At 42.5% G+C, this 24812-nt stretch overlaps 1 protein-coding gene across 1 annotated transcript in view; it reads left to right on the forward strand.

Moving 5' to 3' along the window:
- The first annotated feature begins 609 nt into the window (after positions 1-609).
- LOC130405717 (leucine-rich repeat and fibronectin type III domain-containing protein 1-like protein) overlaps positions 610-24812 on the forward strand; it is a 102656-nt gene continuing 78453 nt past the window's right edge. The window contains exons 1-2 of the mRNA XM_056610883.1: positions 610-650; positions 18516-18624. The gene's annotated coding sequence lies outside the window, so the exon portion shown is untranslated. The remainder of the gene's footprint in view (positions 651-18515; positions 18625-24812) is intronic.

Consider the following 24812-nt stretch of genomic DNA (forward strand, 5'->3'; position numbering starts at 1 on the left):
GTGCTTTTACATGCACTTTATCTGCTTAGAGGAGAGAGGGAAACTTAACATGCAGTGCTCATATCTTATTAAGAAGGGTGAGTGTTTGTGGTGTGGATATGTGTGCGTGTATGTGGGTGTGTGTGTGTGTGTGTGTGTGTGTGTGTGTGTGTGTGTGTCTGTGTGTGTGTCTGTGTGTGTGTGTGTTTGCCTCATTGTGTCAGCTCCATGCCTAATGTCCCTTATGACACACACACACACACACACACACACACACACACACACACACACACACCTTGGCCGGTAGAGAGCCAGCAGGGGGGTCCTGACTGATATGCTGTCTTACTAATGATCTCCCCTCACTTTCTCCCTGTTTCTCTATCTCTTACCCCATCTCTCTTGTATTGTGTCTATCATCCATCTCCCTGGTCTCTCTCTCTCTCTCTCTCTCTCTCTCTCTCTCTCTCTCTCTCTCTCTCTCTCTCTCTCTCTCTCCCCCACCCACCCACCCTCTCTCTCTCTCTCTCTCTCTCTCTCTCTCTCTCTCTCTCTCTCTCTCTCTCTCTCTCTCTCTCGTCTCGTCCAGTCCAGTCCAGTCCAGTCCAGCCCCTGATCAGCTTAGACGTCAGCCAGACACACTCCTCCACGTCGCAGCTGGACAGAAGCCTGATGTACGTTCACCCTTCACTTACGAGCTCTCTCAGCTTCCGAATGTGACAGGAGTCCTAATGTGCGGGACCTGGAACAGTTTCGGGCAATAGGCCCACAGGGCTGTCTTCATTAAAGCAGACAGAGTTCAGCCTTGACAATCACATACAGGTCTGTTATATGGAATAAATATGTTAATGAAATCAGGTGAGGCGATATGGCTGCTACTACTAGCAGCCGTCTTCACCTCATTATTTTTGTGCAGCTTGTGGCAGGTAAATTATTCCTAAAACGCTTCCCAGCGTGTCTTGCATTTTCAAAGAAAGTATGTGCTATTACATGAAAAATAATCCAACACATCAAATGCTTAAGTGACCCTGATAAGCCGAATCTTTCGTGTTCACATCCACACACCGACGCACATACACCCGCACACACACACATACATGCACACACATCTAAACACAAGCACACACGCACACACACACACACACACACGTGCGTGCACATGCACACACACACACACACGCACGCACACACAAACAACACATACGCACACGCAGTCACACATGCACATATCACACATACACACACACACACATACATAACACACATACACACACATTAACCGCCTAACTTCCTTTTCCTAAAAGTCAGAAATAAGTGAACCAGAAAGAGAAAGAATAATTAGTTGTCAGCGACTATTCTTATAACCAGCCCTGGTAGTGAAGAACTGATTTGGTGAATATAGCTTATTAGAAAGACAAACCCTATGTAACGTTCATAGAGCTTCACCGCTGTATTGGTTTGATGAGCAATTAGAAAGACCCATTATTGATTTGATGTATGTGTATCTGCGTGTTTATGTGGTTGTGTGTGCATGTGTGTGTGGTGTGTGTCTTTGTGACGTGTGTTTGTGTGTGTGGCATAGTGACACTCAATACAACACATTTCGCCGCAGCTCTTCTAATCCCATAGCATTTTCTCCCCACCTAACTCCGTTCTGCAGATTATCCACCTCACATTTTCCTCGTTCTTCGTCTTCATTAGTTCCTCGCTGTCATTCTGTTCAACTACTTACTATTGGTGGACAGCCCATAGACAAAAATATCCCCAATTTCATTCTATCGTGGCTTCGGATTGTATAGTGAAGCCTGTGTTTTGAATCCCTTTTCTTTATGTTTACTTGTCCATTTGACATGGCTAGCTTTTTATTTAAAGCTGACACCACTTTGCGCGTTCACCAGGAGACGGATGGCGGTAGCATGGCGTAGATGCTGTCAGGCTCCATGCATCGTAGATGAAGCCCGGTTCACCACCACCGGGCTGACACATGATCAGCCATCACTTGAGCTACTTAGCTCTTAGCGCTCTGAGTGGTCACTCGACCCAACCGCGGATGTTCTGATTTAAAACAATGTTGGTATGGAGCAACACTTTACATCCTTAACTGATAGCATTTGATGCGCAAAAGCTTTGCAAAGACAGACAAAGCGGTGTTGCTAGGAGACAATGTTAGCTGAAAACCTCTCGGAGTGTTGGGATAATATTACCATTTTGATTGGTGCACATATTAACCTGCCCTAGTCTGGGTGTATTCTCCAACTGTTACCTATTTTACAGAGTTTAAATGGAAACATTTTGAAACGTAGAATGTGTCCAATTTATAGCTTAACATTTATATTTAAGTACAATGTTCTCACACACACACACACACACACACACACACACACACACACACACACACACACACACACACACACACACACACACACTGGTGGAGAGAGAAAGAGGTCCAAATATATATATATATATACATATATTATATATATTATATATATATATATATATATATATATATATATATATATATATTTATACCACGGTCTGCGGGAATACTCGATTCTGATTGGATGCAGGGTGTGCATTAACTCCTGATATACGGACACCTGGACAAGTAGTTCCGTCAAATTGTCTGTTTACCGTTCTCAATTAATGCGCTAGCTGGCGTATCCATAGATGTCTATGGGCGTATCGTCTCTAAAATAGTAGTAACCATAGCAACGGGAAACAAAACAAAGCTCAGCGGACTATAATACCTCCCGCTACCTCCCGTTCTAAAGTCATAGCTATGGTCCGTCCTAATTACTGGAGGAGTGAACAACGTTTCCGTTGCATGAGAACCCAACGGGCGTGTAATGATGGTTCCGGGTATTAGTCGGACTCAGGCGTAACCAGGGAAACAAATGTATGTTTTGTGGAAAACTTTATATTCAGATTGTAAAACGCATGAAAATATAAATGAATGGTCTTAATTTGGTCACCGTTGGTAAGTGACCGTGGTATAAGCGGGATAATGCCCTTCGAGGTGTCCATTATCAGGAATTAATGGACTTCGCGGAGGCAACCGTCCTCCGCTTCGCGTCGGACGGTTCACGCCTCCACGTCGTCCATTAATTCCTGATAATGGACACCTCGTCGGGCATTATCCCTTACATATATATATATATTTATACCACGGTCTGCGGGAATACTCGATTCTGATTGGATGCAGGGTGTGCATTAACTCCTGATATACGGACACCTGGACAAGTAGTTCCGTCAAATTGTCTGTTTACCGTTCTCAATTAATGCGCTAGCTGGCGTATCGTCCTTATGTCCATGGTATCGTCTCTAAAATAGTAGTAACCATAGCAACGGGAAACAAAACAAAGCTCAGCGGACTATAATACCTCCCGCTACCTCCCGTTCTAAAGTCGTAGCTATGGCCCGTCCTAATTACTGGAGGAGTGAACAACGTTTCCGTTGCATGAGAACCCAACGGGCGTGTAATGGTGGTTCCGGGTATTAGTCAGATCCTCAGGCGTAACCAGGCAAACAAATGTATGTTTTGTGGAAAACTTTATATTCGGATTGTAAAACGCATGGAAATATAAATTAATGGTCTTAATTTGGTCACCGTTGGTAAGTGACCGTGGTATAAGCGGGATAATGCCCTTCGAGGTGTCCATTATCAGGAATTAATGCACTTCGCGGAGGCAACCGTCCTCCGCTTCGCGTCGGACGGTTCACGCCTCCACGTCGTCCATTAATTCCTGATAATGGACACCTCGTCGGGCATTATCCCTAACATATATGTATAATATTATATAATATATATATATATATATATAATATATATAATATATATATATATTACATATATATAATATATATAATATATATATATATATATATATAATATATGTAAGGGATAATGCCTGACGAGGTGTCCATTATCAGGAATTAATGGACGACGTGGAGGCGTGAACCGTCCGACACGAAGCGGAGGACGGTTGCCTCCGCGAAGTCCATTAATTCCTGATAATGGACACCTCGAAGGGCATTATCCCGCTTATACCACGGTCACTTACCAACGGTGACCAAATTAAGACCATTAATTTATATTTCCATGCGTTTTACAATCTGAATATAAAGTTTTCCACAAAACATACATTTGTTTCCCTGGTTACGCCTGAGGGTCCGACTAATACCCGGAACCACCATTACACGCCCGTTGGGTTCTCATGCAACGGAAACGTTGTTCACTCCTCCAGTAATTAGGACGGACCATAGCTACGACTTTAGAACGGGAGGTAGCGGGAGGTATTATAGTCCGCTGAGCTTTGTTTTGTTTCCCGTTGCTATGGTTACTACTATTTTAGAGACGATACGCCAGCTAGCGCATTAATTGAGAACGGTAAACAGACAATTTGACGGAACTACTTGTCCAGGTGTCCGTATATCAGGAGTTAATGCACACCCTGCATCCAATCAGAATCGAGTATTCCCGCAGACCGTGGTATAAATATATATAATGTAGATACAAAGGAATAGAGAAAGATAGGGATAGTATTAGTATTGATGATAAAAAATGAGAATATGACAAGGGCACGAAGGAACTACTGTAGAAAAAAAAGAGACATTATAACCAAAGAGCGAGATGTGTTTGTGTGAGGTAGAGAGGGCGCGAGAAAGAGAGAGGGATCTAAACAGTTAATTGGTTATTAGTTTAGTGTGCTGCTGTGGGGTAGCCGGTGGAGGAAGAAGGCATGAATACATTATGGATCATTCTGTCAGGTACACATCTGGGGTCCTGGGACTCTACACACCAACAATAATAAGCATGGATTTACATTACATCCACCACCACTGGCCTGAGATCTGTTTTGACTTACATTAGATCAATTTCCACTGGCCTGAGATCTGCTTGGACTTACATTAGATCCACTACCACTGGCCTGAGATCTGTTTTGGACTTACATTAGATCCATTACCACTGACCAGAGATCTGCTTGGACTTACATTAGATCCAATACCACTGGCCTGATATCTGCTTGACCTTGCATTACTGGAGAGGGCCAGAGACAGGGCAAATGAAAGGCAATTGAAAGATGCACTGCAATTGGGAACAAGTTGTAGGCAATTGATTAAAGTCAAACAGTGAGTCTTAGAGAGTGAAGAAAAAATGAAAGAATGTTAAAGCCATTAATGGATGGCTTAATAAAGAGAGACAGAGGGAAAGTAACCATTGCGGGAACCGAGAGGCGCGACTTCTTCACTTCAGCATCACCCACTGCACAGTCTGACGTCACACTGTTATGGAAGTAAAGTTTGAGAGCAAACAAGCTGTTACATTCACTTATTGAGGGGCGTTCTCGGTGGCCCGAAAACCCCCCCTGGCCCGGCCTTAGATTTTTCTAGTTTATCGTATAACATTTATGCATACGTCATATAAATAAAGCAAAAGAAAAAGTCAAAAAAGCATAAAACTGGTAGAAACATTGAATCCTTTCATTCCTTCAAGGTGACTTGTGGTGTCCTCATTTGATTTGCATTTGTAGTGATTCAGAGCTGCTGTTTAAAATGATTTTTAATCTCTGATTTTTAATCTGATGACATTAAATGTGCAGATTTCATGTCTATTTTCAGCCTGTTCTTTTTTATTAGAGCTTAGTGTGTTTCAATGTTCATTATGATTTGATACCTCAGGAGGGTTGTGTCAAATCACATCTGTATGTGGGCCCATGGGAAGCCCTTTGAAATCATACCTGTACAGAGAAGACCCCGAATGAGCCCTAGAAACTTGCACTTGCTCAATAGCATATTTCCCAAAATATATCTTTCCACTCATCTTATCAAATGAATCAAAGTGATGGGATGAGAGCCTGAGGAGACAGGAGGATGAGGAGGTGGGTGGAGGGCGGACTCTGGAGGGGCTTGCTTGGTCTTCCGTGTCTGGCTCCTGGCAGCTGTCTGTCATGATTACTGCGCTCCAATGGGTAATGACGGCCTTTAGACGAGGACGGGCTGACCGACAGCCCCAATCAAGCTTATGTCCCTTACTTCCCTCGCTACTCAACACAAATATACAAACCAATATGCAAGCCCATTGACGGACAGCTCTTGCACACACACACACACACACACACACACACACACACACACACACACACACACACACACACACACACACACACACACACACACACACACACACACACAAAAACAAGCATAATCACACACAGACAGGCACACACACAAACCCGCATAAACACACAAACACATACAAACAAGCATATACACACACAGACAGGCACACACACGCATACACACGTAAACACACACATTAGCATAAACACACACGCAGGCAGACACACACACGCATTAAATCACAGGCAATCAAAATTTCACTGCCGCTATTTTAATAAGATGGGTCCGACTGAAGCATTTAACCAATGATGGACTGAATCCTGAAGGTCTCCTAGACTTATGAGGCGATGGGAGCATTACTTTATTTAAGTGCTGCCGGCTACCACCGACTGTTTCCTTCTATCTTAACACATTTCTATTTTCTAGCCTTGCAGAGTAAAAATAAATCAAACATTCATCGCTTTACGTAATGTTGTTATTGCTAGTAGTCCATTGTGGTGCGCAAGTAAAGCCTTCCCCACCAAACTCAACATATCCTGTTTTGTAGCATATATATATAACAATGTTTACCGGCAACCTTTGAAAACCATCCCCCTCTGAAACCTCAGATTAGTTATTTTCTTTAATTGAAAACCTGTAAGATGGATGTAACCTATTGAACCTCCATTAATGTATATAATGAAAATGTCCCAGCTTTGAGATAGGGCCAGGTGTTCATTGTAGTGCCCTTTCATGGGGAAGAAGTTAGGGAACTGAATTCAGAATTCCTGAGTCAGTTCCCCATCCAGCTATAGATCAGAAGCCAGACGGAACAAAGATGGCTGCTATGAAGCCCCACACCCCACCTAGGTGACTTTTATTGGGTTCAGCCAGACAGAGGAGTCAGGGTGGTGGTGCTGAAGGACATTGTTTATTGTAAAGGTTTCTTGATAAAGATACATGGCCTGGTGTTCGCTGTTCCTATCCAGGACAACTCTTCCTGGGTATGTGTGGCGATGGCAGCCCGAACCGCTGATTATTCAACATGCAATAGGTGTGCAGCCTCACCCAGACCCAGAGTCGGTTCAGAGTCGGCCGGATGAGGCTGCATCCACACACACTCCCACAACCTTCAACAGTTACAAAAACCCCATGGGCCCTATTTTAACGGTCTGAAACGCAAGTCGGAAGCGCAAAGCGCAAGTAGCTTTGTGGGCAGTTCTACGGCGCTATCGCTATTTTACAGGCGGATAAATGACATTTGTGTCGCGGCGCAAGTGTCAAAAGGGTTAGTCTGAAGCAGCCTAGTTACCCGTAGGTGTGGTTTGGGCGTAACGTCGAACAAACCAATGAGAGTGCCAGCTCCCATCCCCTTTAAGAGCCGCATGAGCGCATTTGAATCGGACAAGTTGAAATTTTGACAGCGCGTCTGCAGTCTCCGATGAGACAGATGCACATGAATTTCAAACTGCAAATGGCTCAGTTTATTGCCAAATAATATGGCCTAATTCACACATGGAATAAGGGGTTTTCTTCCACAACTTCAGAAATACTGAGTCCTCAAATAAATTTCGGCAAAGAAAACGTATATGATATAACATATGATATGCGGTAACTGTGGTTCTATTTAATGATATACGCAATACATTATAAACATTGTTTCTTATCAGTATTGTATGCTATCCTAATATGCATGTGTCCCCGCGGTAATAGACATTGCCATTGATTGTATTATGCGTTACGTGTTTAGTTTGCATGCGTTTAAACAGAGCACACACGCGCGCCCGCATTCATTCATTCTTTTTAACACTCACTTGCGGTAAAACAATGTTTTTCACGATCAAATACTCATCAATCCTAAAAGTTATGGGCATGTAGGCCTACACGATGTCTGTGTCAAGAAAATATGTGTTTGCTGTACGGTGTTTGCAGATGCATTGATTTAAAAGTACAACTTATTACCGCTGCATCAGCCATTCTTTCCCAAATAATTTCCCAAGAATGTGCGGCTAGGTAGATGAGAGAAGCAAAGTGTATGCGCGAGGTGCACAAGCAATCCGTATGCATCGCATGCGCATGTATGCATGCGCCCTTAAAATAGCATCTGAACAACGCGCCACTGACTTTAAACCAGGTATTTCCTGGTCAGTAGCGCAATGGTATTCAGAGACGGCAAAATACCGTTTGCGCCAGAACACGCCTCCTCCTTCCGCCGAACCACCCCTTGGGGCGCATGATCAATCCCTAATTTACCGGCGAGTGGCGCTGGTGGGAAAAGAACGCTCTGCGCCAGTTGTAAACTAGCAACGACACATGCGCCAGTGACTAAGTCACTTGCGCCGGATGCAAGATAGGGCCCTAAACCAGGTATTTCCTGGTCAGTACGCAATGGTATTCAGAAACGGCAAAATACCGTTTGCGCCAGAACAAGCCTCCTCCTTCCGCCGAACCGCCCCTTAGGGCGCATGATCAATACCTAATTTACCGGCGAGTGGCGGTGGTGGGAAAAGAACGCTCTGCGCCAGTTGTAAACTAGCAACGACACATGCGCCAGTGACTAAGTCACTCGCGCCGGATGCAAGATAGGGCCCCATGACTTAAACGACTTTCAACAAATACAAACCCCCATGACTTACAAATGCAAATGGCAGGGTTGCAGTTTTGCAGGTTAACCGAAAGTTTTGATTAATAAAAAACTAAATTAATAAAGCAAACAAAATATGTATATCATTCATAAAATGTCTCCAAAATGGTGTTAATGTCCAGTTTTTCTCGTTTTTGGTAGAAACAGCTGTTTTCAAGCGCCATTCGGCGATGACGTCACGTTGGGGAGACATGGTGGAAGGTAGCCTCAGCCTATTACTAGAACTATGGCGTCTAAGAGAAGGCAAGAACCACTAATAACATGTATGATGGCCCACAGCCGTATAATTTCGAGACGTGAGAGGGCGAATGAGGAATTGCCGAGAACTGATGGCCGTCAAAGCCAATTAAATGCATGGTCAGAGGAGAATGAGTGGAGAGTAGTTATCATTCAGCAATGCAGCGGCGAGCACTGGAGCTAGTCAATGAACAGACACCCCTCACCAACCCGCAGATTATCTCCTCAAAATGTAGTTAAATGACCAGTTACAACTCATTGCCAAAGCAGGGGAACAATAAAATAAAAAGGTCAGGTATATAGTATAATATACGTATAAAACGTTAAATACAAATATATACATATGCTATAATACTGCCGCCTAGATTTCCGGTGGTATTGCTCCGTTTCTCTCGGAGCACTCCGGATTCGTAAGCTCAGAGGCGACGGACCCATTGACGGACGAAACCCCCCCGGAACCGGAGGAAATGGTCCGTATTCGTATTTACCGTAGGGTGTGAATGGGTCTTTACCACAACCAACCACAAGGCCTTTATCAGTGTTGGGAAAGTTCACTTTTTACGTGAACTTGTTCAAAGTTCAGTTCACAAAATTTTAAAATGAACTAGTTCAATTAAATGTTCATAATTCAAAATTAACTAGTTCATAGTTCTTTTTTTCAATATGTTGCTGTGAGCTATTATTTTTCTCCGGTATTTTGAACATTGATCCCCCTTTCTGGTTTGTCTTGGATGAAATAGAGTGGTTGAATCAAGTATTGTAGCGAAATACAGTTTCTACCACGTATATTGCGCATTTAGCACATTTTGTAAATCCCATTGATTTCTGTTAAAAGACTCATTGCTCGTTGGCCGGAAACGGAAAGGGGGGGTGTTCACGATTGGTTGTAGTCTTTTGGCTCGGTTCTAGCCCTACTGTTGAGGCGGAGAACCGAGTGAAAAGACTACAACCAAACGTAAACAGCCCCCCTTCCGGCGAACAAGCAATGATTCTAGGAGGTATTCTAGTCCGCTGATCGAGCCAGAGAGCTAACGTTATGGATTGTACATATTTATAATTTGATATTCGTCCCAGCCTTTATACCACAGATACTCTAGGGTCTATAGGATATAACCGCTTTGTCTAATTACAGTTTAATTCATTTTTCACAATTTACCAGCTCTCGTTTTGTAGAATAATCACCGCGCCAATCGTTTCAATGGGAATCGCGACGGTCTATACTTTCAACATAAAGTATACATATATATAATTTGAAATTCATCCCAGCCTTTATACCACAGATACTATAGGGTCTATAGCATATAACCACGTTTTCTGATTACAGTTTAATGTAACAGTAAGCTGACAACACCGCAACTGCAAATTAACCACACAGAAATAACCATGGCAACCGGTAAAACAAATGTTCTTTTTGCGATCATTCTGAGCGCGCATCCGCCGTGTTGATAAACAAATAAACCCCCTATTGAATGAAGTTAAACCGAGTGGGCGTGCCTTTCACAGAAACCAGAATGAACAAGTTTACAGTAATGTTCATCAGGCAGTAATACAGTACGTTCAGTACGTGCACAACACTGGCCTTCATAACCATGAAGTATGCAGAAGCCGGAAAGGACAAACGCACAGTCGCACACACTCATCTTATGCAAAACAATCTGTTTTATCGTCAAAGTGTGTGAGTGATACACTCTGGTTTAGCTTTCGCTTGCTATCCGTTTTTAGCATGGACCTATTAAAGAAAGGACAGCGGACTAAAACATGGCCGCCTATTCATTCCTATGAAAACTGCTCAATGGCGCAGGGCAACATCAAGGAGAGATTTGCTTCTGCATCATGGGAGCCTAGTCATGTCCTAGTTCATGGCGTACCGGATGCAGAAATATTCTCGTTTACTAGCCTATTTTCTATTCTATAATAGGTCCATGTTGTTAGCATTGTAGCATCATAAGCGAGAGGTCTGAGCGAGCACAGTCGCATTGTTTACCGACCATGGGAAGCATAAGTTAACTTCATAAGTATGAAAGATTGCTCCATATAACATGACACAAACAACATAGTAAAAGTATGGAGGCCTAGAAAAACATACAGTTCAATGTTATTGCTTAACAAAACAAATTCCTTCCGCCTAACTATTTACGAAAAATGCAATCAATAATTTATATACAAATAAATGGTTTCATATCAACCAGCAACGAAGTTTGGGAGCCTACCCACATGAATAATTGCAATACACCAACTTTGTTAACTGTCATGCATAGCTAAACAAGCAAACGAAAAATGTAATACCAAAGCTACTGAAATGTTTATTAGACTATTAACAATATTATAAAAATGATACCCTAAATCACCCGTTCTTTATCTTTGGATCTTTTGAATAAATGGATCAATAATGTTGAATCACAATGATTGCAAGTAGAGGAACGTCAGAATTATTGAGCAGCAGCTGTAGCAGTCTAAAAATCCCTTTATCACTAAAACACTTTTAGTGATAAAAAGTCACCACAGTACGTAAAGACCATCAACGTTATTCATGATAAGTGAAAGGAAAAACCTCGGACACGAGAAGTTAAGGGAGCCGTGCACTAGGCCCTCTCGGATGCCAGGCCGAAACAACATTTGTTTCACTACGACTCCTTTCATCCACCCACCCTTCCTTCTCCAGCAGCAAAATAATAGCATAAAACGGCTAATAAAAGGCTTGAGGTGGCGTCTTGAAAAGAGAAAACTTACATTTTATTAGTACATGGTATAAAGATAATTATAAGTTCCCCACTTGTATTGGAGTGAACAGAGATATCTACCTCTAGGCCCAATCGAGGGACCCGTCCACAGCCCGCTTAAACAGCTGCAATACCAGGCTTGGCCGCTGAGCACTAGTGGATTGCGGAAGTATGCACTGGTCCTAGGGGCTTGGGTTTTAGTAGGCCCATGACTTCTCAACATTACATCTTTCTTCTGTTTGGCGCACATGGCCAATTTGCATACGTGCACAGGACTGGCTGGCTCCGCTTGGCAAAGGATAGAACATATTTATCCATCTATCAGTCTATCTATCTATCTATCTATCTAGGCATGTGTCTAGTTTCAATGTGCTGTATTTTGTGCATGTCCAGTCAGACTTGTTGTACCCCTTGTTCGGTCTTGTAGGCTACTGTCCTGTGTGAGCCGAATCACCTAAATTAATTCCCGACGATTTGTGTCATTTGGCATTAATAAAGACTTGACTAGGCTATCTATCTGTCTAGGCTATTAATTAACAATTATTCGCCGAAGGCAAACTGAATAGTGTAGTATTGACCCCAGCCTGAGGTGAATAATTGTCTTAATATATACTACACGTGAACACTCCAAAAATAAAGATAACACTTTTTGCCGGGATTTTTTTTTTTCTTATCGGTTTGTTTATTTTTATTAGCGGACATTTTTTCCGCTAATATAAAATATCCCGAGTTTGAAATCTCAATCATGGGATATTGCCCAATTTCCTGAGGTAGCGAACCAATTCAATTGTGCCATTTTAGGAGGTTCACGTGTAGCGTATACTAACTATAAATCTATGTATTAATCTATTTATCTGTATAATCTGCTGAACACTCTCTTAGTCTCTACTCTCATGGGTCTCGATGCGGCTTTGGTCCATGTCTCCCCAACGTGACGTCATGCAATGCATTCTGGGGGAAATGAGAATCAATCGCAAACCTCTAAAATAGTACCTACTTTTTTTTATTACATTCTGTTTCATGATACCTAACAACATTAAATACAATGAATAACAGCTTAAATCTTTATTACCAACAAGCAAATTGCAGCAACACGGCCTTTAATCAAATACAAAACTCTTGACTTAAAAGACTTTCAACAGATATAGACCTCATTAATTTAAAATACTTTCAAAAAGTACAAAACTCCAAATTTCAGATATAACCTGGAATCCTGTACAACCATGGAAACATGGTTTATTGCACAAATAGTTTCCGTGACTTGAAACATTGACTAATTCATTCTGATGCCAGATTTTGAATAGCCCTCTCTGTTACATAATTTCATCATATTAGGACTATTCAAAATATTTAATATTTAACAGAAAATGACTCAAATGTGGCATCCAACCTTGATCTGGAAATCTACTTAGATGGGGAGACAGAACCGTGTAATAATTGGTGAAGAATACCTTTAATATGCAGGAAAGTTTGCTCTTAGATATCTTAATTTTAGACATGTATGTATTCAATTTACGCACATGCACAGAGATCAATTTATGTATAAACAAATTCAAAAATGCCAAAGTGGTTGTTCTGAAAGGTTGTAGTTCTTCCAAATAATTGACAACAGTCCTCAAATTATGTGCTGCTGCCACAGACAGAGAGAATGAATTTTAACTAAGTATAGGGAAACTGGAAGGAAGATGATCAAATCAAGCATGACGCTGAGGCCACCGTTATTTCAGCGCTAACTGTCACAACTTACAATTCCCTATAAATGTGCCATTTCAGTGCCACATAATGAGAAAATTACACATTTGTGCAACATGGCTATTTATTTTGGCACAATTGTTATATTGTTTAGATTCTCTACCGACAATAATTTTATTAGAGAAGCAAAAGTTTGTGGCCAGGTAACGTATTGAAAAGGCATTTCCTCTCAGAGTGCTTTTAATTGTCATTGCTGAAGTGTAGAACTGATGTTTGTAGCTGCATGACAGTGGCCATGTCATGAGCAGCATCTCCGTGGTGGTGTGTTCCTCTGGATTCATCCTGTTTTGTCTCCTAATCTCTAATCCTCCAGACAGAGGGGGCTGTGTGGTTTGTGTTGTTGTGTGTGTCTGTGTGTTGGCTGTTTGTCGGTCTTGTTTTCTTTCTGATTGTTTTTCTGTTTTGCGCAGTTGTTTGTAGGAATTCTGTAACAGCACACAAGAGAAAAGGTTGCATGTGCACACTTGTTTGTGTGTGTGTGTGTGTGTGTGTGTGTTTCTGTGTGTTGGTCTGTATTTGCAGAAGGTGGGAGAGTGCTTGGCCTACACACACACACACACACACACACACACACACACACACACACACACACACACACACACACACACACACACACACACACACACACACACACACACACACACACACACATACACACAAACTTCCGCACTAACCAATGAGACCCTTATTGTTACTGAGCTGTATTCTGGCTGCTGCAGGAGCGATTCTACACAATATGTACAGCCGGATTTCATTTTTTCAAGTATTTTCACTTCAATTAATTGCAGTAGCACTCTATCCTATAATCTCTGCAATCTTTATATTCGTGCACTGCACGGGTCATCACGGGAACCCTGCATCCTCCATTGGTCCTCAACCCTACTGATTAGTGGGCTGTGGGATTAACAGTTGCAAGGTTGGGTTGAAGGAGAGGGCATGAGAAAAAAAGGCACTTTCAAAAGGGGACTAGCAGTATTATTACAACAGCCGAGAGACATAGTTCTGCTCAAGGCAGCTCTATTGGAAACTGGGATCCACTACTTTCTCTTGTGCGAGTACAAATCCAGGGTGCACAACACAAAAAGCCAACATTGTGTAGTTACACAATGTTCTTTTTGTGTATGTCAGCGCACCTTTCAAAGCATATGACGTGCTTACAGCTGGGGGAGCCGTGTTTGCGTTAGACTGAGACTCTGGTTCGGGTGGATGTACATTTGCGTAGCTAAACTTCCGCTAGCTTGAAGAGTGTAGGAAAGCGTCTGGGTGTGTAATGAGGGAAGGTTGACATAATGATGTCTTTCTAATTGTACTGAAGCTAGCTGGGGGGGAGGTGGGTTTTAAGAGAAAAGAGGAGAACATAACAGTTTTTGGTAAGAGGAGATCGATAGCGAGACAAGGTGTTCTGCAGGGGACTGTAGGGTTCAGCGATGGTGTACTTGAAAGCACCGTACGTCAAGAGAATATGCAGCATAGATTTGAGGGCTATTTGTAGGAATGTGAATTAACCTTTGCTTCATAAAAACATGCACACTTACCCTACGTACTGGAACACAAACTCTTTCTCAAACATACACACACAACCTCTCTAAAACATACCCACACATGCACACACAAGAACGCAAACACTCAAACAAGCACACTCTCTATCTCATACACACACATAACCACTCTAAAACAAACACACACACACAAACTCAAACAAACACACATACACGCTTGAAACAAACACGCATTCAAACAGATAAAAAACTCAAATACACACACATCGCATACACTCACTATCTCTTTCACACAAAACCAACACACATCCATAGCAGTTAATTACACAATATCTAACCATCTTACAAAGCAAACCAGAGAGGCACCATGATTTATTAGTTACATTCAGCGAAGCAATCAGATTATTCATTCCCTTTATTGGATTGCATTAATGTTTGTATGATGTTATAAGATCTTAAAAATGATAACTCTAGACCAGACATGGACAACATCTGGCCCCAGGGCCACAGCCGGCCTGTGGACAATCTAAACGCCGCCTGCAACGGCCTCAAAGACAAACAAATGTATAAAATGCAGTAGGCCTATTATTTTAATGAAACTCAAGGCGAATGACTATAACAGTGAGATTGAAGTGCTATATAACATCTATAAACCAGGGCATGTCTTCTGAATACACTGCAGCTACCCAGTAACACTGAATTGTAGAATAGGGTTAGGGTTAGTTAAGTTAAGTTAGTTAAGTACATTCACACTGCGGGCCCTATCTTGCATCCGGCGCAATTTACTTTCAACACTGACGCATGTGTCGTTGCTAGTTTGCAACTGGTGCAGAGCGTTCTTTTCCCTCTACTGCCACGCGTCAGTAAATAAGGGAATGATTTTGCGCCCCAAGGGTCAGTTTGGCGAAAGGAGGAGGCTTGTTCTGGCGCAAACGTTCCCTGGTGCTATTTTGCAGTTTCAGAAAACAATTGCGCCACAAAAGTCAGTGGCGCGTTGTTCAGATTCTATTTTAAGGGTGCATGCATAATGTTGCTTGTGCACATCGCGCATACACTTTGATTCTCTCATCTACCTAGTCACACATTCTTGGTAAATTATTTGAAAAGAACAGCTGATACAGCGGTAATAAGTTGTACTTTTAAATCAATGCATCTGTAAACATCGTACAGAGAACACATATTTTCTTGACACAGACATCGTGTACAAGCCCATACATTTTAGGATTGATGAGTATTTGATTGTGAGATAACATTGTTTTACCGCGAGTTTGTGTTAAAAAGAATGAACGAATGCGGGCGGGCGCGCGTGTGTGTTTGTGTAAAATAAGTAATGAATGCGGGCGCGAGTGTGTGCATCCATCTGTTTAAACACACGCAAACTAAACACGTAACGCATAATACAGTCCATGGCAATGTATATTAACGGGGGGACACATGCATTTCAGAAACACAAGTCGATAATGATATTACATACAATACTGGTAAGAAACAATGTTTGTTAATGTATGCGTCTATCATTAAACAGAACCACAGTTACCGCATATCATGTGTGTGTTAAGTTTTCTTTGCTGAAATTTATTTAAGGACTCAGTATTTCTGAAGTTGTGGAAGAAAACCCTATTCCATTTGTGAATAAGGGCAATATTATTTGGCCATAAACTGAGCCATTTGAAGTTTGAAATTCATGTGGTCATGCATCTGTCTCATCGGAAACTGTAAAATATCAACTCGTCAGATTAAAATGCGCTCATGGCTCTTAAAGGGGATGGGAGATGGTGATCTCATTGGTTTATTGCACGTTACGCCCAAACCACACCTACGGGAAATTAGGCTACTTCAGACCAACCCTTTTTAGATTTGCGCCGGGCACAAGAGTCATAATTTATGCGGCGGTAAAATAGCAACATCGCCATAGAACCGCCCACAAAGCTACTTGCGCTTGGCGCTTCTCACTTGCGTTTCAGACCGTTAAAATAGGGCCCTGCATGTCTTCCCCTGCTGAATCACCTTCTTATCAACTAATTGTTGTTTTTCCTTTTCATTTCTAAAGAGGTTCAATTTGTTAATAACAATATGTTTAATTATGCAAAAATGAAACCAAAATATCAAGTGCGATCACTGCATGGAGCTCATTGGCTGAACAAAAAACTGTTAAGAAGTAATTGTATAACAAATCTTTCCACACCAATTAAGGTGTGGCCTTTTAGGTTTATTATTTGTTGAGAAAGATTTCTGATATTGTGGTTACTTCTGAAACTTGGTATTTTGGCAATTTTTGACATAGGGCTAGCCTAACCAAAGATCCAAAGGTCTATTTGGATCGATCCTACATACCTTGAACGTTTTTTGTTTTTTTTAAACCTTGAACAATTTACCAAAATCCAAATGATAGCAATGTATTATTATGTTTATTCCTAATTATGAAAACTTTCAGAACATTTCAAACATGAATATACATCTTTGACAAGGAAGTCTTGTTCTTTTGTTCCCTGCTAACTGCTTGCGAGATTTTAACTTGATTCATGGACTAATGGACATGACCTGATTAAGCATTATTTAGGTGAAATGGAAATTGGCTGGTGGGAATGAATGTACCAATGCACCAAATTCACCTTTTAGTATTGCTTGCTCATCTGTCTCTATCCGTTTAAACATGATGCTTACCACTTGGAATTGAAAATACCTTTTTAATTCAGTGCAATGTGTCAGTCTTATTGGTCTGTGCGCAGACAATTTCATTCGGAAATGATATTTCCAGGGCATTCTTTACAAGAAATGACAAGTCTTACAGTAGATTCAACATTGTTACTCCAAGTAGCGGTCGGTAATCTGAGCACAATGAAGCTTGTGGGCAAAACACTACATTCAGCTAGCCGCTAATGATTAGCTGTCCCACTGTTGTGGCATATTGCTGTTTGGTGTCTTAGCGAGGAGACGCCCCTTGGCCTGCCTCTGATGGAAGGGATGCTAACCTAATAACCTGCAGCTTGTTAGCTCAGCTGCCTGAGCCCTGGCTGCCAAAATATGTATGTCCTGTACTGTGTGATTGTGTGTGTGTGTGTGTGTGTGTGTGTGTGTGTGTGTGTGTGTGTGTGTGTGTGTGTGTGTGTGTGTGTGTGTGTGTGTGTGTGTGTGTGTGTGTGTGTGTGTGTGTTTGTGCATGTGTGTGTATGTGTGTGTTTGTCTGTGCGTGTTTGTGTGGGTGTCCGTGAGTGTGTGTTTGCTTGTGTATGCATGCATGGGTGTGGGGTGGTGGGTAGTATTATGGGTGGTGATGGGGGGACTATGGGTGTTGGTGAGGAGACTATGGGTATTGGTGAGGTGGTGTGGTGGATATCTGTCTGGTAAATAACAGTACCATACTGTGCTGAAGCCCTCATACACTTGTCTATGTACTTATTTAATGAACTTGTGACACAATTAACTACTTCACACATAAAATGAGGTACTTTACTGTGATTTAATGTTGTTGCTGTAGCCAAGTGGGTGAACTAAGGCAGGTAAATGTTAGTTAAACAGTGCATTTGTCTAAGAAAACCACTGTTTTACCTGACTTATAGTATTCTTTTGCATTCTCTCCTCCAGGTCTGTGCAACCAGCCGGCAGGCCATCACTGTTACCTCTCTGTCTCCCCGTCTCTGCAATTGGTCTTCATGTTAATTCTTGATAGAGCACCCCGCCACACCGGATAGAGGTAAGGTCCAGTCCGCCGTCTGCAGGGTCAGCCAAAACCAATGCCTGGTACCTCTGGGCTGTTGTAAACCTCCTCCTATTTTGGAATTACCAAACTTGTAACTTAAAACAGAACTTGAAAAGTTCTGTTATAAGAAAAACAGTTATCCTTATGTACTTATAAGTCATGCAAACTGAGCATGCTGCACTTTTGAATTGTTCCAATCGAGAGGTTGCGAGGTACAATCCATAAATTGTTGAAACCATGTCAAACCAAAATAGCAATTCCGACACGTCGGAAGAACTGTACTTCTAATATATTCAAAAACAATCCCATACTTATTTTCCTCTGGCTAATCGTTCTTCTCCTGCCACACCTCCAAACCTCTCTCTCTCTCTCTCTCTCTCTCTCTCTATATATATATATATATATATATATATATATATATATATTACAGGTTTCAGATGCAAAGAAGACTTGTTCAGAACAGTCTTTCTACAAGCCCAGCAGTTAGACCCCTTGTATAACATTGCATACTACAGTCAGACTGTCAGTAAAGCCGCTGACAAGAATGGAATCCGCGCACTTTTGAGGGTGAATATTCTATACATGCCCGCTGTTATTCATTAGCGGCTGCTGCAACAACACATTTTCCCAGAGACAATGATGACTGTTCACATCATCTTCTGTCTCGTTGGGGACATTCCTTGACAGGGGCAGTTGCCCCAATTGTTTCCCAGGCTGACTGGTGATCGCTACTCCGAGATGGCTCACTTTACATACATTACGCCAGTGATACCATGGCAGAAACACCTTTTGTGTGCATGGCTTTTGTCTGTTCGCCAAGGTGTGCATATGTATGTATGCGTTATGTATTCTGTTTATGTGCCTGCCAGGCAAAAGCGTGTCTCTTTATGGACAACGCTGAGTTTTTCTATTTCTGAGCCCATTACACCACTAAGTTTTATCTAACAACCAGCGGAGTGGAGCAGGTTTCTTCATTGTGAGTTAGAGATGGATTGGTGAATTAATGGATGGTGGATGGAAAGGCATTACAGGCTACTCAGTTTCACCGCTGCTCCTCGGTTTGTCTCATGCCGACTTCATTGTTTGGAGTAGTTATCGGGAAGCCGGGAGTGTGGTTCCCCATGCACAGGCAAGCCAACTACTGTTCTAGTTTCTAAGGTGGGCAATTTAATCCACCATATTATAGGGAGTTAAACACCACTGCCTCGTGGTGCAGAAAGTGGCGATGATGCCTAGCAACGTGAAGCCCACGGATGATCCGATCTGTACCATGCCCGACACCTCCGCAGCCCGCTGTACGTATCATATCGTCCGGGGTCGGCCACCTCGCCCATGATTGATTCAACACTAGTAAACAACTTTGAACGATCAATGGATATCTGTGGTGTTTTTTTCTTTTTTTATGAACCGAATCAATATCCCTTCATGAATTGCGACGCTGTTCAATTCAATTAATTATTTTTTAATAAATACTTTTGACTCGGCATCTATTCATCCGAGCATAGCTGAGCGGGGCTGAGCGACCGTATTGACCGTGGGCCAGCCCCCGGTGGGGCTACATTGTCTCACAGGTGGACAGATCCATTCCATCTCTTCTTTGTAGCACGACGTACATACACGATAACTTCAGTGTTTCTGAATCAATGCCTCTGAGACGCCGTCAGAGAGAGAGCGGCACAGTGCCGTCACGCTGGCGCTCAGCCAGGCGGGGGGGGGGGCGAAAGTGCTGCCATTTGATGGAGCCTGAGACAGGGGCGGGAGACACAGGGGGACGGAGAGAGAGCAGAATAAGGTATCTGACCCTGTCAGCTCCAGTTATCAAGCTGTTGGGGATGGCGGGGTTCTGAATCACCCTGGCCGCGGCCGGGCAGGTTGTTAGCTTCCTGGCGGAGGGCCAGCCAGCACACAGCACGGCTTAAGCGCTGGAGGCCGCCGAGCGGAAGGTCGATGCTAAAACCAGGCACCAGCCAAGGTGAAGAAAAGAATAACAAGTCTAACAGATGATGGACAAGGAGGAGGAGGAGGGAGGTCCAGGTGGTGGAGGCTTTGCAGCAATTAAGAAAGAAGGACAATTCTATAATTGCTGGAGGTCTCTTTTGGTATCTAGTGGTGATGTGGCTTTGCAGTCGAAGTCAGGAACAAATACGTAATTTAACCAAGGTGGTGGGTTCATTATTCTGATCTGTTTCTGGTATTTTACCACGTTTATCACATGTACTGTATATATGTGCCTATGTATCATCCCTGTAATACTTTTTGCAAAGGAAAGTAGAAGTAATAGGTAATAATAGACTCTGCACAAACCATTTCATCTGATTTTATTTCTCTCGTGCTTTGATTGATGTGATGTAATGTGTGTGTGCATGAGCTGATCATTAGAAGTAATTCCTAGTCTCCTCAAGGCGCTCGATACCGGGACGTCCATTATCCGATATCAACATGCAAGCTGATTTGGGCCGAGCATCATCACCTTAGTGTGTATCGAATAATGTGTACAGTAGACACATAACAGCCAATTGTTGATAGCATTTCTGTTTTTAAAATGTGAAGACAATAGCCGGATGCGTAAACCAGAGTATTTTTTTAAAGTTATGTGTCCCCAGAAGGGATAGTTTGACAAAACAAATGTTTAACATTTTGTTCAACAAAACAAAGGCAATTTTGTTTTATGCCCTCAGACGTTCAGGGTGTGAGAAGTATTCTCTAAGTCTACCCTCCCAGACAAATGTTAATATCAGGTACATTACAGTCTTTTTAACAGGAAATGTATCCGCTCAGGCAATCTTAGATTACACATTGGAAAGGAACTAAGTGCTGCAGCATGCGCTGGGTTTTGGCATACGTACAAATGATTATCTAGTGAATCAAAAGGAACGCGATGTGAGGGAATCAGAGATCTGAAGTCTACATCTGTAGAGCTAAAGACGCCTCAATTCACAGAGGGTGGAGAGAGTAAGCGGAATAGATTACCATGATGCTCAGCGTGGGGCGAGTGAGAGTGTGCATAGCGCGATTGCGTGGGCATCGTGAGTGGTGTGTGTTGGGAGCTGTGCTCGCCAGGCCCTCCAGAAAAGTTTACACAGAGCTCAGTGCGATAAGGCAGGGGGAAAATGACTTGAGCCATCTTTTTTCTCCATCAGCAACTTCAAAGTGACTGATAAGAGAATGCGTTGCCATTGTGTGTGTGTGTGTGTGTGTGTGTGTGTGTGTGTGTGTGTGTGTGTGTGTGTGTGTGTGTGTGTGTGTGTGTGTGTGTGTGTGTGTGTGTGTGTGTGTGTGTGTGTGTGTGTGTGTGTGGGTGTGTGTGTGCATGCGTTTGTGTGTATGTGTGCCTGCTTGCTTGCGAGTGTGCATGTGTATTTGCGTATCTGCAAAGAACTTCAACCAATCAAAGAATTCCTTAGCATCCCTGCCTTCCCTGGCATCACATTTAGCAAAGAGAGAACTTCCTTCACCACGGTTCCCCTGGTTCCCCCCCATGTCACACAGAGGAACCAAGTGTGACATGGTGTGTGTTCAGGGGCGTGTTCCAACACATTGAGATTAATGGTACCCTTCAGGATGTGATAAATCTCCTTGGTTGAAATCCTTAATACATAATTGTAATCCATTTTTTTGATAGCTGTTAAAGCACTCCACTTGAATGATATTTTTGCTTTCTATCAGTTTAATGGGTTGAAGGCAGCATGCTGTTTTCATTTGCCTCATTTTGAAAAGCAAAGCAGCCACCACTAATTAGGAAAATGCTAACCGGCTGCATCACAGCACTGTCTGATTAATGAGATTACATGTGGGAGCACCCTTTGGCACGCATGGAGAGCTTGTGTTTAATATGGTGACATGACCTGTGGTTATTGAGCGACTTACAAAGAATAATCACTTCTTATGGCATTTCTTTGGCGCATGTCATTGTTAGATTTTTAAGCTAATTGGAATTGTACATTATTTCTATTTTGGACACTTTGGGGAATTATTTTATTGGAATACAAAAATAAGAAAACCTTCAACGTTTAAATTGGGTTTTGTATTATCTGCTTTGCATCAGGCCTTTTAGGGTAGGTTTTGCCCTTCTGCTCTGTGTCTACAGCCACTACCTCCCTGGCAGCCCATATTTCACTGCCAGCTGGACCACTCTGAGCCATAAGGAGCATCGAGCACACGTGGGTATATCTGTATCCCTGGGTCAGAGCTGCTTAATGTCTGGGAAGTCAGATAGTCGGTGTGCAGGTATCATTTGGCTGGCATCAAGCTGCGATTTATGCAGACTTTTCAAAAGTAACTTTCTCATTTTTTCTTTTAGCTTTTTGCTGATTATTGTGGCTTTTAGATAATTGAACCATTGTAAATGTCTTGAATGGCAAAAAATGCTTATTAAACTGATCAAAAAACTGTTTCCACAAATAACAAAATAAATAAAAAGGCTTGACAAATCCCATGGATCCCCATTGATTCCTCATATGTGTGAACTCAACTTGTGTGTACATGTAGACTTACATATGTGGCATCCTAGCATCCTAACGATCAAACCATATATTAGCATAAGCATCGTATAACGTTCATGACAGCATTCCCCTCCCAGAAATTGCGGATGGGAACGGGGACATCGCAATATTCTTTTGATGCTAAGAACCATATAACCCATCTGATTCCTCAAGCTGCCTCTAGGAGCTGTTAGAGTCCCTCCTTAACCATAAAGGGCCGACATCATGTACCTTATGAGGGCCAGATTATCACATTTTATCATCCCATACAGTGTGTTTGTGTGTGTGCTTTCCCAATGGAAGGATCAGTTCAAAGAACAGCCCAAAGCAGCATTATGTCTCTATGAAAGTGAGAGACAGGCCAGGGTTGAATAAGAGAGAGGTGTGTGTGTGTGTGTGTGTGTGTGTGTGTGTGTGTGTGTGTGTGTGTGTGTGTGTGTGTGTGTGTGTGTGTGTGTGTGTGTGTGTGTGTGTGTGTGCCTTAAGTGACAGCTGCACGCTCAATTCCGGAATGAAGAAAGCTCTGCACTCTAGTGACTACCAAGTGGTAAAGAGTCTTCTCTGCTCTTTTCTTCCTCTCCTCCACTCTACTCTTCCTCTTCCCTCATCTTCTCTCCTCCTCTCTCATCTCCTCTCCTCTCTCATCTCCTCTCTTCCACTATACTTTTCCTCCTCTCTCATCTCCCCTCCTTCTCTCTGCTCATCTCTACGATTCTCTTCTTGTATCATACTCTCTTCAGAACATTATTAATGTTTTAACTTCACCAGCACATTTCAGCAACGAGTAAAGAGTTATGGATCTTTGTCTCAGCTAAAATAGCTCATACAACCCTAGGAGAGGTCTGGACGATTGTGGGGAAAATACCATCATATTGTTTTTTATTTACTACTTACATTTGAAAAAAGAGAGAAGGGGAAAGTGGTCGAATGGTACAAAAATGACCCTCAGGAGGATTGGAAATAGGTGTTATTTCCTTGCATAGGTTGACAGACACAGGAAGGGCTGGTATACTGGTACATTTCCTTGACAAAAGCATCCACATACTGACGTCTGACTTGGACAACTTTGAAACACAATGCTGACGTTGTAGAAAGACAGAATTTCAACACAAGATTGTGCCCAGGATAGGAGGCACTGAAGTTGGATTGTCTTTGAGGAGAGATGCACCAACGTGGACATAGAAGAGAACAGCAAAGAGAGAGAGACAGAGAGAAAGAGAGTGTAAGACAGAGAGACAGAAGGCACACAGCATATTGAAGGGGTTCATGTTGGCATGGTAGCCTCATGCACTGTGTGTCTTTGTGTTATGTGTATGTGTGTGTGAGTGTGTGTGTGTGTTTGTGTCTGTGTCTGTGCGCGTGCATGCGTGTTTGAGGGTCTGTGTGTGTCTGCTTTCCAACCTGGTCTCACAGGAATCCGTGAAATGACCACGGACGCTTAACTCAAAATCCGTGGTGGCCTCACGGAATCACTTAAATTGTTTGTGATATGCCAACGGAATTTGCTCCAATGCAAGTTATGACACTAATATTCCGTGGCACACACACACAGATCCCCGTCTCAACGACCAACTCAACCTGGTCTCACAGGGACCTGTGAGATAACCATAGCCTATATATATATATGAATGAAATTCATATTGACGGTATGGCACTATATCCCTGTTCTCGCCCATGCACCCATTTTGGATTTAATAGAAC

The sequence above is a fragment of the Gadus chalcogrammus genome, chromosome 16 (genome assembly GCF_026213295.1).
Source record: "Gadus chalcogrammus isolate NIFS_2021 chromosome 16, NIFS_Gcha_1.0, whole genome shotgun sequence".
Taxonomy (NCBI): domain Eukaryota; kingdom Metazoa; phylum Chordata; class Actinopteri; order Gadiformes; family Gadidae; genus Gadus; species Gadus chalcogrammus.